Genomic DNA, 14,781 nt, shown 5'->3' with positions numbered 1-14,781 from the left:
TATAAGATGAACATTAACAAAAGCAAAACGAGGATAATGGAATGTAGTCAATTTAAATCGGGTGATGCTGAGGGAATTAGATTAGGAAATGAGACACTTAAAGTAGTAAAGGAGTTTTGCTATTTAGGAAGTAAAATAACTGATGATGGTCGAAGTAGAGAGGATATAAAATGTAGACTGGCAATGGCAAGGAAAGCGTTTCTGAAGAAGAGAAATTTGTTAACATCGAATATAGATTTATGTATCAGGAAGTCGTTTCTGAAAGTATTTGTTTGGAGTATAGCCATGTATGGAAGTGAAACATTGACGATAACTAGTTTGGACAAGAAGAGAATAGAAGCTTTCGAAATGTGGTGCTACAGAAGAATACTGAAGATAAGGTGGATAGATCACGTAACTAATGAGGAGGTATTGAATAGGATTGGGGAGAAGAGAAGTTTGTGGCACAACTTGACTAGAAGAAGGGATCGGTTGGTAGGACATGTTTTGAGGCATCAAGGGATCACAAATTTAGCGTTGGAGGGCAGCGTGGAGGGTAAAAATCGTAGAGGGAGACCGAGAGATGAGTACACTAAGCAGATTCAGAAGGATGTAGGTTGCAGTAGGTACTGGGAGATGAAGCAGCTTGCACAGGATAGAGTAGCATGGAGAGCTGCATCAAACCAGTCTCAGGACTGAAGACAACAACAACAACAACAACAATAATTTCCGGGTATGCAGCCGGATCCCGTCGACATTCTGCCACGATATTTCGACCCAGAGACGTCCTTCCATCATCAGGTGAGTACACAACTACTGAAGAGTCCAGGTGCAGTCGCGGTATTTATGCCGATTCTCGCGCACGTGTTGACATGCGCGGCATAGCCGAGTTGTACGTGCTGCCCTCGGTGGTGAAAGTAAAAGATCATCTAGTCATTGAGTATCGAATGACGCTGTCTATTCCGCTGTGAATGTATAATTTTAATAACAGGATTCCAACATCAAATTCACGATGGAGATTGAAAAAGATGGCACTTTACCATTTCTAGACGTGCTAGTATGCCGTAAAAATGATGGGTCATTAGGACATTCTGTGTACAGGAAACCTACTCACACAGATCTGTATCTCCAGGCGTCAAGCTGCCACCACCCAGCACAAACAGCCGGTGTTCTCAGTACCTTAATACATCGAGCGCATGTAATATCGGACGATGAAAACCTCCACGCAGAATTAGAACACTTGGAGGAGGTTTTTAAAGAGAATGGCTACACTTCACGCCAAATAAGAAAGGCCATGCGCAACTGTCATAACAAGAAGCAGCGCACTGAGGACGCTGATGACGACTTTAAATCAACTGCGTTTCTTCCATACGCCGGGAATGTGTCGTCGAAAATAGGCCGATTACTGAAGAAGAATAAAATCAAGGTTATCTTCCGTCCACCAGCAAAGAACCGGGCCCTGGTTGGATCCATTAAAGACGATTTACAACTGAAGAAAGCAGGCGTCTACAAAATTCCCTGTGAATGTGGCTCTGCATATATTGGCCAGACGACAAGAACTGTCCATGAACGATGTACAGAACATGAAAGATACACCCGTCTGCGGCAACCCTCAAAATCGGCAGTAGCAGAGCACTGTATTTCATTGGGACATTCAATGGAATACAATGGAACAAAAATTTTAGCTCCGGTTTCCGGATTTTGGGATTCCGTAATCAAGAAATCAGTGGAAATACGTCTTGCCGATAATCTTATAAATCGTGACAACGGCTTTCAACTGGATAAAAATTGGAATCCTCTTATTAAAATTATACATTCACAGCGGAATAGGCAGCGTCATTCCATACTCAATGACTAGATGATCTTTTACTTTCACCACCGAGGGCAGCACGTACAACTCGGCTATGCCGCGCATGTCATCACGTGCGCGAGAATCGGCATAAATACCGCAACTGCACCTGGGCTCTTCAGTAGTTGTGTACTCACCTGATGATGGCCGGACGTCTCTGGGCCGAAATATCGTGGCAGAATGTCGACGGGACCCGGCTGCATACCCGGAAATTATTAGAGGAAACCCTTTTTGTTCGCCGTGACCCCAGTATCTAAATGGCTCCATGCAAGATTTACAAACGTTGTGTAGGGCCAAAAATTCATCTTTTTCTCCAAGTTGTTTTCCAAAATTCGTCCGATAGTTTTGTTTTACAAAATCATTTATATTCAGTCGCTGCTTTTCTTGATAATATTTACAACACATATAGCAAAAATGGTCGAGCTTATTAACACAATTCTTCCGTTAAAAACTCATATTTTCTGTAGCAAAAATGCCCAAACAGGACAGTTTCATTAAGTAACAGACACAGTGTCTTGTTTGCAGAAAAACTGTAATAAATGAGTAACGCAAGAAGCTTACCTGTAGAAAACAATGACTGAATGGCAAACAACAAAAGTTCACCTTTGAAACGGCTTATAGTCACGGCGCTCTCTGTGAGAAGCAAATATAATTATCGAAGGTATCAAACGTGCATGAGGTGCCATCTGTCGGATTCCTTTCAAAGTTACCAAGACAAAGGTACTAGACCATACTGAGTCACAGGCGATATTGACTTCAGTTACCTTACTTCGAAAAAGACGTGTTAATAACGGTAGATTAGTAAAGAACGTGTATTTTTTGAACAGTTTATCATAAGAACCAGAGCCTGTGAAAACAAAATAATTTAAAGACTAAGTACCTCTTGATCATACGATAAAGCGCCAAAGAAACTGATATAGTCAAGCGTATTGAAAAGTCGGCAGTCGGCAACGCCTATGTAAGACAAATGTTTTGCGCAGTTGATAGATCGGTTACTGCTGCTACAATGGCAGCTTACCAAGATTTAAGTTAGTTTGAAAGTGGTGCTACAGTCGCTGCACGACCGATGGGACACAATTTCTCTGAGGTAGCGATCAAGTGGGGACTTTCCTGTACGACAATTTCACGAGTGTACCCTGAATATCAGGAAACCGGTAAAACATCAGATTTCCATCATCGCTGCGACCCGGAAAGATCCTGCAAGAACGGGACCAACGTCGACTGAAGAGAATCGTTCAACGACACAGAAGTGCAACACTTCCGCAAATTGCTACAGATTTGAATGCTGGGCCAACAACAAGTGTCACGTGTGTACCATTGAACGAAACATCATCAATACAGACTTTCGGAGTCGAAGGCCCACTCGAGTACCCTTGATGACTGCAAGACACAAACCTTTATACCTCGCATGCGCCTGTCAACACCGACACTGGACTGTTGATGACTGGTAACATGTTGCCTCGTCGGACGAGTCTCGTTTCAATTCATATCGGCCGGATGGACGTGTATGGGTATGGTGACAAACTCATGAATCCATGGACCCTGCATGTCAACAGGGGACTTTTCAAGCTGATGGAGGCTCTATAATTGTGTGGGTCGTGTGCAGTTGAGCCTTGTGGGACAAATGACACATACGTAAGCACCCTGTCTAATCACCTGCATCCATGCATGTCCATTGTGCATTCCGACGAACTTTGGTAATTCCAGCAGGACAATGCGATGCCCCACGTGCCCAGAATTGCTACAGAGCGGCTCAAGGAATACTCTTCTGAATTTAAGCACTCCCGTTGCCCACCAAACTTTCCAAACAAGAACATTATTGAGCATATCTGGGATGCATTGCAACAGGCTGTTCAGAAAAGATGTCCACCCCTTCGTATTCTTGCGGATTTATGGACAGCCCTGCAGGTTTCATGATGTCAGTTCCCTCCAGCACTACTTTAGACATTAGTCGAGTCCATGCCACTTCGTGTTGCGGCACTTCTGCATTCTAGCGGGGGCCGTACAGGACATTAAGCAGTTGTACCAGTTTCATTGTCTCTTCATTGTATGTACATAAAGAGATCTTCGTACTTATCTAACAGAATTTTTTTTTGTTCCCCTGTATAATCCTTAATTGTTTGAAGATGATTGTATGTTGATGCGACTCGGTGCTTACTTTTGTACGGTCAGTTATTTTTTGTAATGACTCACCAAAGAAAATTAAAACTACGCGAAAGACAGAGTTGTGCGAAAATTTAACTTTTTATAAACTGCCTGTGTTTGTGAATTACACATAATCATCTTCATGATAAGACTACAGTGCCATTTATCATTTTTCAGTACGTTATGCTTTTACTGTTTTTTCTTGAAAGTGTACACGTGTCTTCAGCAGTTTTACTCTGAGTAAAAAACAATTTCATTCGAACAATGCCTTTATTCCTCACTGACGCTGCAGTGTTGTCTTTTGTTTCCCATCCTTCATGCTTACGTATTTCTCATTTGAGACGACGCTCCTGGGGACTATTTCACTGGTACAATTGAATAATTTAGCAATTAAAACTCTTCTCATTACAGCGCGTGACAGAAACTCGTTTCTTAGTTCCTTCGACAAAGTTCAGAAGCTAGGACTCGCGTCTGCCGCAAAATGGAGCCAAACACGATTGGAAAAGTTGAAGTCTCTCCCACGCTGCGGTTTCTCTTTAGTACTCTCATCTGAGTGATAACATGATGACGGAGGTCTCATGGATGTTTGTTTCATCAGTCCCACATTATTTTCAACTTGAAGCCAGTATCTGACCTGTTCTTTTGCAACAGTTAAGTAGTTTCTAGTTCATTAATATGTTACATAGTTCTCTTTTTAAAAAAAATAGTCTTTTATATGTCCTTCATTTAATAGTACCTTATGTTAATCTTTCCACCTCCTCATAATTTCTACACCCTAGACCACGTGCAATGTTTAGGGTAAGCTAATCTAAGTCTGCTCCCTACTATGAGGTTCATTCAAATGAAACCTTGTAAGGTGTCAGGCAAATCCAACACCTTCCATGAAAACCCTGACATGATAAGCAAATCCAGTAGTATGTCACGTAGCTCCGAATAAATCGTGACATTAAATTAACCAAAGTAATACGTGTAACGAGTGAGCAAATGGAATACCACAGACTGACACAAGAATGCCTAAAAGCATGTCGTACCTTCCCACCGCGAGACAGACGCACTTCCGAGGGGAGAAACGAGAACAGAAGCCGAGAGCAGAACCGTGTTAAGCTAGAAGGCCCTACGATAAGGGACGGACTGGACACCCACGTCGCCAGCCTTCCTCTAAGACTACCACCCGCACGTTTTAGCGTGAGACTTTTTCGCGTCCCTGTTACGTCAAGGACAACCCCCCAGCCCATGTTAAAAGCTAGAGCCCTCCAGAAAAACAGTATAGATCTTACGATAACACAAAAAGGGCCCCTACCACCTGCAAGTTTTAGCGTGAGACTTTTTCGCGTCCCTGTTACGTCAAGGACAACCCCCCAGCCCATGTTAAAAGATAGAGCCCTCCAGAAGAACAGTATAGATCTTACGATAACGCTAAAAGGACCACGCCAGTTGCAGGTTTTAGCGTGAGAGTTTTTCGCGTCACTCTTACGTTGCAAACTTTAAAAACATTCCCCACCACGAAAAGTATAACGTTTCACATTGGATAGACAGAGTTTTTGTAAGCGGATCTTAAGGTTAACATTGAGACCCTGATTGGTCAGATGAAAACACAGCCAGATAGTTTTTTTAAACCAACTTCGGTAAATTGTAGTAATGAGAAGTTAAGAGGGTTGCTTCCGAGATGGCGAGGTGAGCGCCGCTGTGCTGCCCGCCGCTGCCCTGACGCTGCCTAAACACCGACAAGGTAATGAACGCACGCGATGCCACATTTTTGAGCGCATAAGGCTTCACTCAGAACTGCAGAAGTCTCATCTGTTACACCCCCTTTTTTGCGTAATACTAGTGTCGATCGTTACTTAAAACTCATGGTGTTCACATTTGCCACTTGAAGAACAGATCTGAAACGTGATGATTTTTCTTTTATATAGTTATTGAGAAGCCACATCAGCCACTGTAATTTACTACAAGTTAGATGAGTAATTAAAGATAACTGAGGTCACTGTAGACCATTTCCATAGTTTGCTCTTTTGTGAAACTTAAATTACACCTAGATTATAGATGTGATATGGCATAGGTCATCCTTCGATCGATTGTAGAACTTGGAAACCCATTCAGGGAATATTCGTTCACATTTTTGTTGAACGCAGTTGGTTTTTACCATCCTGTATCAAAACATTTCCTTTTATCTATAGTGCAATTTATAAATTATGTTTTGTGAGTAGAATAAAATTTCCAATGGTAAACTTAACTGCTTTTTCGACGTTATTTTACCAGCTAACTAAAAACAGGAAAGCCTTGAACCCCTTCCACTATATTTAGTTAGTATTAAGATTCTTTTACAGGGAGTGCAGTGGAGAAGACGCTGAGATCATTTAGTATTTGGTTATATCATCGCTAGTCTCACTGAACTCTTCTGAATTCTACATGTCATGTGTGGTCTGGCGTCTCCTTACTAGCAACAGGTTCCAGGTTCAAACGAGTCAATTCCCTACAAAAACACGCTCAGAGCGTCGTTGCGCGAAAGTGGTAGGGAGACACGATATAGAACGAACAGACACCACCATGAATGTTTAGAACCTGGTCAGCGCGCCTACCTTTGTCTTAGACGTAAGGTGGCACCACGTAACTGTGGGTGTGGTGGCGTCATCCATTGGTAGAGGGACTGACGAATGCGCACCGTTTGATTGCATACCGCCATTGTGGTATCACGCCGAAGACAAGGTGGCCGCACAAGTTGTCGTCCACTACCGATCATGTAGGCTAGTAAGCAGGAACAACGAGGAACGATTCGATTTTTGGCGGCGGAGGCAGTTAGAGGACGTGAAATGTATCGACGGGCGAAGGCTGTGTACGGTGAGTACAGCCTGAGTCGTTCGAGTGTTGTGGAATGACGGAAACGATTTCTTGAGCCGGCCGCGGTGGTCTCGCGGTTAAGGCGCTCAGTCCGGAACCGCGTGACTGCTACGGTCGCAGGTTCCAATCCTGCCTCGGGCATGGATGTGTGTGTTGTCCTTAGGTTAGTTAGGTTTAAGTAGTTCTAAGTTCTAGGGGACTGATGACCACAGATGTTAAGTCCCATAGTGCTCAGAGCCATTTGAACCATTTGATTTCTTGAGAGGCGCGAGTCACTGGAAGACGAAGCTCGTCCTGGACAGGCTCATCGTGCCATCACACCGGAAATGGTTGTGGAAGTGAATGCGTCAGTCTTGGACAACCGTAGAATCACCGTGGGCGAGATCCATCGGTTACTGGGTATTAGCGTTGGTACCGCCTACACCACAATGGATCAACACTAAAATTTTCGAAAAATCTATGCTCAGTGGGCTCTCCACCAACTGACCGCCGAGCACCGCAATACTCGAATGGTGTTGTCTTTGAGTTATGTGCAACGTTATCATAAGGAGAAATACGTCTTTCTGTCGCGTATTGTCACTGGAGACGAGACATGGTGTCACCATTTTGAGCCGGAAGGCAAACGTCAGCGCAAGCGGTGGAAACATGCGACTTCACCACTGCCACAGAAATCGAAGGCCATGCACACCAGGGCCGTAGAGCCCATGAGTCCTTCTTTTTTGACCACAAGGGCCCACTGTTTGTCGAGTTCGTAGAATGGGGAACCACCACTAAAGCCCAGCGTTATCACGCCACTTTACAGAACCTTAGACAAGCCATCAAGTCGAAACACCGCGACATGTTGTCCAATGGCGCTATACTCCTGGATTACAATGCCCGCCTACACCCGGCCAACGTGGTGAAGACGACATTGCAGCAGATTCGGTGGAGACACTGGAACATTCACCGTACGGTCCCGACCTTTGACCGTGTGACTTTCATGTGTTCAGACCTCTAAAACAAGCTGTTCGTAGACATCGAATCGCAACGGACGACGAAGTGTGTGACTATGTCCAGGCCTGGATACGACAGCACCCTGCTAGCTTCTTCAAGGATGGAATCGACTGGCTAGTGTCACAATAGGATAAATGTGCCAACAGTTTTGAGGACTATTTTCGAATACGTGAACTGTGTACAGCTACATATTTGAGTTAATAAAACAGTTACCGTTACTTTACATTAGTGGCCGGGTTTCATTTGAATGCCCCTTTATTTCATTCCTATACTGCTCCTGTCAGTTTCCCCTCTTCTTTCGCCACCTATTCTTTCTAGCAATTTATAATGTATTACTTTATTCTCTCTCTCTCTCTCTTTCTCTCTCTCTCTCTCTCTCTCTCTCTCTCTCTGTCTGTCTAACTGTCTCTTTCTTCTGTCTCTTCCGGATTCATCTCAAGTGTTAAACAGAAAAATTAATTTCTTTTGCTCCTGCGTTATTTACATATACTCAAGGAAATTTTACTCTTGAAAATAACAAATTTATAAATATACACAATCTGATCAAACGTATGAGGAAGTTATTAATATACATTAATATGAGTGTGTCTACCCACTGATTTTCTGATAGCTACAACTCTGCTTGGAATACTTTCAATGGAATGCCTGTATGGCAGCCCGTTCTTCCTCAAGAGCCGAAACCAGAAACAGTCATGTTGCATGCTGATGACTGGAGCGACGTCGACGTTACAACTCATCCCAAATGTGTCCCACTGGGTTCAGGTCGTGTTTCTTCGCAAGTCAGTCCATTTTAGGATTGTTATTGTCCACAAACAGTTGCTATCTAATGACAAGGTATACTGTTGTCCTCATACGACTGTCATCTTGTCTGAACAGTTTTTCTGCTCTGCTCTGCACTGCACAGTACACAGTTCTGTAATGTGTGTTCATATCCTCCTGAATTTAGCGTTTCCTTAAGCGCAGTAAGCACACCAAACTCAAACTACCAAAAAATCATTTACATCGATAGACAATCTTCTCCTTTCTTCAATGTTGGCACTACCCGAGATGGTAGCGTTCTCCAGGCACTCGCCAAACCCAGACCCTTCCATTGGTTTGCCACAAATTCGGGATTCATTACTCCATATCACTCGTTTCCAGTCTTAAAGTATCCAGTGGCGTCGCTCAGCACTGACCACAACAATGTGTGGTTTATGAGAAATTGTTCGAGTGTTGTGTATCATTGTTTTTATCTCCCTACGCACAGTCAATGTGCTTTCAGGACTGGTGGTAGCAATAAGGGACATACGAGCGATTCTTTCCATTGATTTAATGCGATTTTTACAATCACTGTCCGCAATGCTCGACCTTTCCTGCCAGTCAGTACACGAGAGCTTTCTGGTCTTGGTTTAGCTGCTGTTGTTCCTTCACAGTCCACTCCTCAGTCGCATCACAAACAGTCGACTTGGGTAACAGTACAAGGGTTGAATGACCTTGATGGATTTGTTACACCCAATGACTAGTCCACGTTCGAGCTCACTGATCTCCCTTGACTGGCCCAATCTGCTTTTACCGCTTCTCTACTGAGAGCATAGCACTCTCCGCTTCCTTTTACACTGACTGACCGCCTCTCATAACATCTAGCGATCAGTTCTGCATTATACAGGGGTGTCCGGAAAACGTTGCTCAGTTAGTGTAATTATTACGCAGGTATTAATGCACAGGCAAATTACACAAATTCCCTTAAAATAAAGCTAAAGTCAAGAATCTGTTTACAAATCCCACTACAGAACAGGTTCGTGCAATCACTTACCTTAAAACGATTGTTTTGGTTTCCTTAATGTAAAAATTATGAGATCGATAGCTGCGGCTGAAGAACTCGGACCAAAAAATGTTGAAGTAAGACCAAGTAAGTTGGGACTAAGAAAATTTACACAGCAGACCAGTTCATTAACCGGCCGCGGTGACCGAGCGGGTCTAGACGCTTCAGTCCGTCAGTCCGGAAGCGCGCTGCTGCTACGGTCGCAGGTTCGAATCATGCCTCGGGCATGGAAGTGTGTTGTCCTTAGCTTAGCTAGATTTAAGTAGTTCTAAGTCTAGGGGACTTATGACCTCAGATGTTGAGCCCCATAGTGCTTAGAGCCATTTGGAGATGACCGTAAATTTAAAAAGCTCTTATAACCTGCCATTCACAAAATCCAAGGATGCTGGAGGAATTTGACAAGTGCAGCCCGCATGTTAACAGGAAGTAAGATTACAGTTTGTCCTCTCATTGCCTCAAGATCATTAGCTAGATACACAGTGGTATAACTCTTAAATTGAATTTAAAAGGACAGATGTTCAAACGCCCTCCTTTCATCCAGATCAATGTTTTAGGTACTTTCCGGAAACTGCTAGGATGGTTCCTCTGAAAACGACGCCGCCAATTTCCTTCCCCAACCTCCAACAATCTGAAATCGTCCTCCGTCACTTTCCCATCCTCCAACATTCTGAGATCGTCCTCTGTCTCTAAAGATCTGATCGTCGACGCGAATTTAAACCCTACTCTCCTTTCCTTTCAGTAGAGACCGCAAGATGGCTCAGACTAGAAAGCAACGGAGAAAGAATATAAGCCGCGTTATTTTCGAAGGAACCATCCCAGCTTTTGTTTTAATCGATTTAAGGAAAATATCGGGAACCTTAAGCCGGCTGAAAGTGTAGTGATTTGAACCCTCCCCTTCCCAAGTGCTAGTCCCCTGCTTCAAACACTGCCCAATCCCATTCAGTGAAAAGAAGAAAAAGATAGCAAATAAAGTATAGAACACTAAGGTTCAATTTCATTTCTCACTGAACGAAACCCTTTGATGTTTGCTTTACAATATTGTGTTTGTTTCTGCCTATTTCCTTATTTTAATATAAGTATTTGTGATTCATTTTTATACGACAACTGCAAAGCAAATGTCTTATTACAGACTAACATCACACTTGTTTAGCCAAATAACAGGCTTCGTTCAACTGCAAAGCCTGTTCAGGTCATAGATAATGCAGAGCAACCAGCCTTTTTCAGTATCTGTGTACAGAGGCCATTATTCACTCATGGGAGCTATTCACGAACCCCAAAAGAAGCTGGTTGCTGAGAAACTTCAGCGATCTGAAGAGGCTCTATAACTGAACTAAACCGGTTATCGTTGTATGAAAAGCAAACCTCTGCACTGCAATAAAAGGAATTTAAGTACGTCGTTTATCACGGAGTCCCCTATTTCGCAGTATTTCAGGCCTTCATATATACGTGTTTCTGTCGTGGTCTTCAGTCCAGAGACTGACATGATGCAGCTCTTTATGCTATTCTATCCTGTGCAAGCTTCTTCATCTCCCCGTACCTACTGCAACCTATATCCTTCTGAATCTGTTTAGTGTACTCATCTCTTGTTCTCCCTCTACGATTTTTACCCTCCACGCTGCTCTCCAGTACTAAATTGGCGATGCCTTGATGCCTCAGAATATGTCCTACCAACCGACCCCTTCTTCTAGTCAAGTTGTCCCACAAATTTCTCTTCTCCCCAATTCTATTCAGTAACTCCTCATTAGTTATGTGATCTACCCATCTAATTTTCATTATTCTTCTGTAGCACGATATTTCGAAAGCTTATATTCTCTTCTTGCCTAAACTATTTATCGTCCACGTTTCACTTCCATAAGTGGCTACACTCCATACAAATACTTTCAGAAACGAATTCCTGACACTTCAGTCTATACTCGATGTTAACAAATTTCTCTTCTTCAGAACGCATTCCTTGCGATTGTCAGTCTACCTTTTATATCCACTCTACTTCGATCATCATCAGTTATTTTGCTCCACAAATAGCAAAACTCATTTAGTACTTCAAGCGTCTTATTTTCGAATCTAATACCCTCATCACCACCTGATTTAATTCGACTACATTCCATTATCTTTGTTTTTTTATGTTCATCTTATATCTTCCTTTCAAGACACCGTCCATTCTGTTCAGCTGCTCTTTCAGGCCCTTTGCTGTCTAAAAGAATTACAATGCCATCGGCATACCTCAGAGTTTTTATTTCTTCTTCATGGTTTTTGATTTCTATTCCGATTTTTCTTTGGAAAATAAGAAGATGAAAATAAGCAACAAAGAGGAATTAGTCTTTCATTGCAAGAAGTGTGCCACATTTGTCAGGTATAGTTTGACCAATGCCAATCGAGGCATACCCATTCGATGTAAATTACAGATCTCACTATGCAGTCCCTGTCATATTCCACATCCTGAGCAATAACTATGGGCATTTCTTCACCTCAAACACATCCAACCAAAAGATGAAGGAGCTAAATTAAATAAAGCTCGCATTTCTCTTCCATCATCTAATATGGAGGTACATGTCTTGTATGAAAAATACTGCAGTATTGCTCCAAGAATGGTACTGCAAAAAAATTTGTGATTTATTGATTTGTTAAATTTCTTAACTTGCTCACTAGAAAAGTATGCATCATACATGAAATCAGATAATGAGAACATAAGTTCCTCATCAGATGAACTAGTTAATCAGAAAGTAATTTTTCATTTAGATTTGTAATCATGTCTGGAACACATGTCACTACTAACTGATAGTAAGAAAGCTAAGAAATTGTTTGACCTTGTGTTATAATACAAATTATTGAATCCACTACATGAAATAAAAACTGGTTTTAAAAAATATTTTACCACTTAGGCAAGATCCATTGATGAAATAGTACTTTGAGATTAATGCACAAAAGCAAATGAGTGGGAACAACGATAATGAGGACAATTTTTTCAAACTGATGATTATATTGGATTGTTTGGGGGAAGAGACCAAACAGTGAGGTCATCGGTGTCATCGGATTAGGGAAGAACAGGGAAGGTAGTCGGTCGTGCCCTTTCAAAGAAACCATCCCGGCATTTGCCTGGAGCGATTTAGGTAAATCACAGAAAACCTAAATCAGGATGGCCGGACACGGGATTGAACCATTGTCCTCCCAAATGCGAGTCCAGTGTGCTAACCACTGCGCCACTTTGCTCGGTCAAACTGATGATTAGAAAAACTACACTAAACTTCTGACAGATGCAAGACATAAGACTAGTGTCAGCCTGGGAAAGCACATATCGATCAGCCAAAGCAAACTGTCAAAGTAGTGTTATTTTTAACGAAAACTTAGTTACCATTGATAGAACAGGCTTAATAAAGTCTTTTATAAACATATTGCAGAAGGGAAGCCGATTTCGAATATTTTGAAGACCCTTCTCATTTTCATATGGACATATATTAAACACGTTTCTGACAAATCATGTACAACTGTGCTACACAGACACCAATAGCTCGATCTCTGTCACATTACATTCCAGATATTTACATGGTTATCAGGAATGATATCTATACAAGGTTTGATACTTTGGGTTTGGCTGGTATACAAACAAAGGATTGTGTTAATGAAAGACATTTAGAAAGGTGAATATATTACAGAATTGTTAGCCTACAAACAAAAATGTATTGACTTGAGACTGAGCCTTGATGAATGATGTGCAGAGCAAGGGTATAAACCAGCCTTCTGTCAGTATGTTAACTCTCAATGATTACAGGCAATGTGTAGTGGATTCAGAAGTTAAAACAGCAATGCAGTCTGTAACTCAATCAAAGCATGAGGTACCATCTGCTCTTAAAAAACATAAGCTGTTTCTCTGCATAGGATGTTAAGCATTATATGTTTCTGGAAAAGATTATGTTGGCTTTGGGTCACAATATAATGGTGCTTCATTTTATTGAAAATAGCTGAAAAACATGCAAATCATGGGAAATGCGTGTGCATGCGTGCGCGCGCGCGCGCGCGCGCGCGTGTGTGTGTGTGTGTGTGTTTGTGTTTGTGTGTGTGTTTTTCCATGAAAAATACAAATTGCAGAATGTAGTTGTAATTGATGTGGTTTGACATATACCCTTCTGATTGAGCAGATTAAACTCACAGTTCTCATTACATTAAGTTAATCTGATTTCAAAGTATACTTTATGAATAGTTTTCAATGGAAATTTATATAATTCCGTTTATTTGTTATAAAGAAATGCTCATTGTAATTGTTCATATAGGGAACATATGAAGAATGTAAAGATATTATACAATTTAAATCTGAAAATTCTTGTTAGAGCTTTCATGTATGTAATAGCCTATGCAGAAATGCAAAACAATTGTATAAAAATTAAAAACCATTGAATATGTAATCACTGTAGGAGAACATAAAAAATATAATACATTCTATACCTAGAGCATATTTTGTTTATTTTCTCCCTTTCCCTCTGTAATATATTGTTTGTGTTTTGTGCAAAAGAGGTAGATGGAAATTAACAAAGCACTAGCAGAGATGACATTCATCATCCCTCTAAGCAGTCATCTGGTCATGTTACCATACAACTGCTGTATGTGTGTGTCTATGTGTGTATTTATACTTTTTGAACATGATGCAATAAGTTTCCCATGGAGCAATGAATGGCAGCTACTGAGGAGATATCAGCTACTGGGAGCATCTGCTACATGAGATGTAAAGGTGTCAGCGAATGGAGAGATGTCATCTACTGCACAGAACTGTATTCCTTTCATTCCCTTGCTATATATTGCATATCCAGAGAGAGAAAGAGGTAGAGGTACAGAGATGGCACCAATTCATGTAATTCGTAGCGTTGCAAAATTTCACAGCTATATTCTGATTTGCTGCCTCATTTCAATTCCTGCTAAAACATTAAAACGAAACTGTCAGAGGAGATGGAGTGGGACGGAAAGGTGTATGGGGTTGTACAAAGCACAACTGTGCTAATTCCCCCATCTTGGGGTTTTAAATTGCCATGTTACAATTCTTAATTTCACACCACCACCATATTAGATTTCTCAGTTAATAGGGTCTACTAGATGTGGACATTGTGCTGATGTCGCTACATGTATGCTACTAGTATATGACGCATATATCTGTGAGCACTTCTGTTCAAAGCAAGAATGGAACCATTTA

Source organism: Schistocerca gregaria, chromosome 1 (assembly GCF_023897955.1).
Source record: "Schistocerca gregaria isolate iqSchGreg1 chromosome 1, iqSchGreg1.2, whole genome shotgun sequence".
NCBI classification, from domain to species: Eukaryota; Metazoa; Arthropoda; class Insecta; order Orthoptera; family Acrididae; genus Schistocerca; species Schistocerca gregaria.
The sequence above is the reverse complement of the archived record's forward strand: the minus strand, read 5'-3'. Positions refer to the sequence as shown.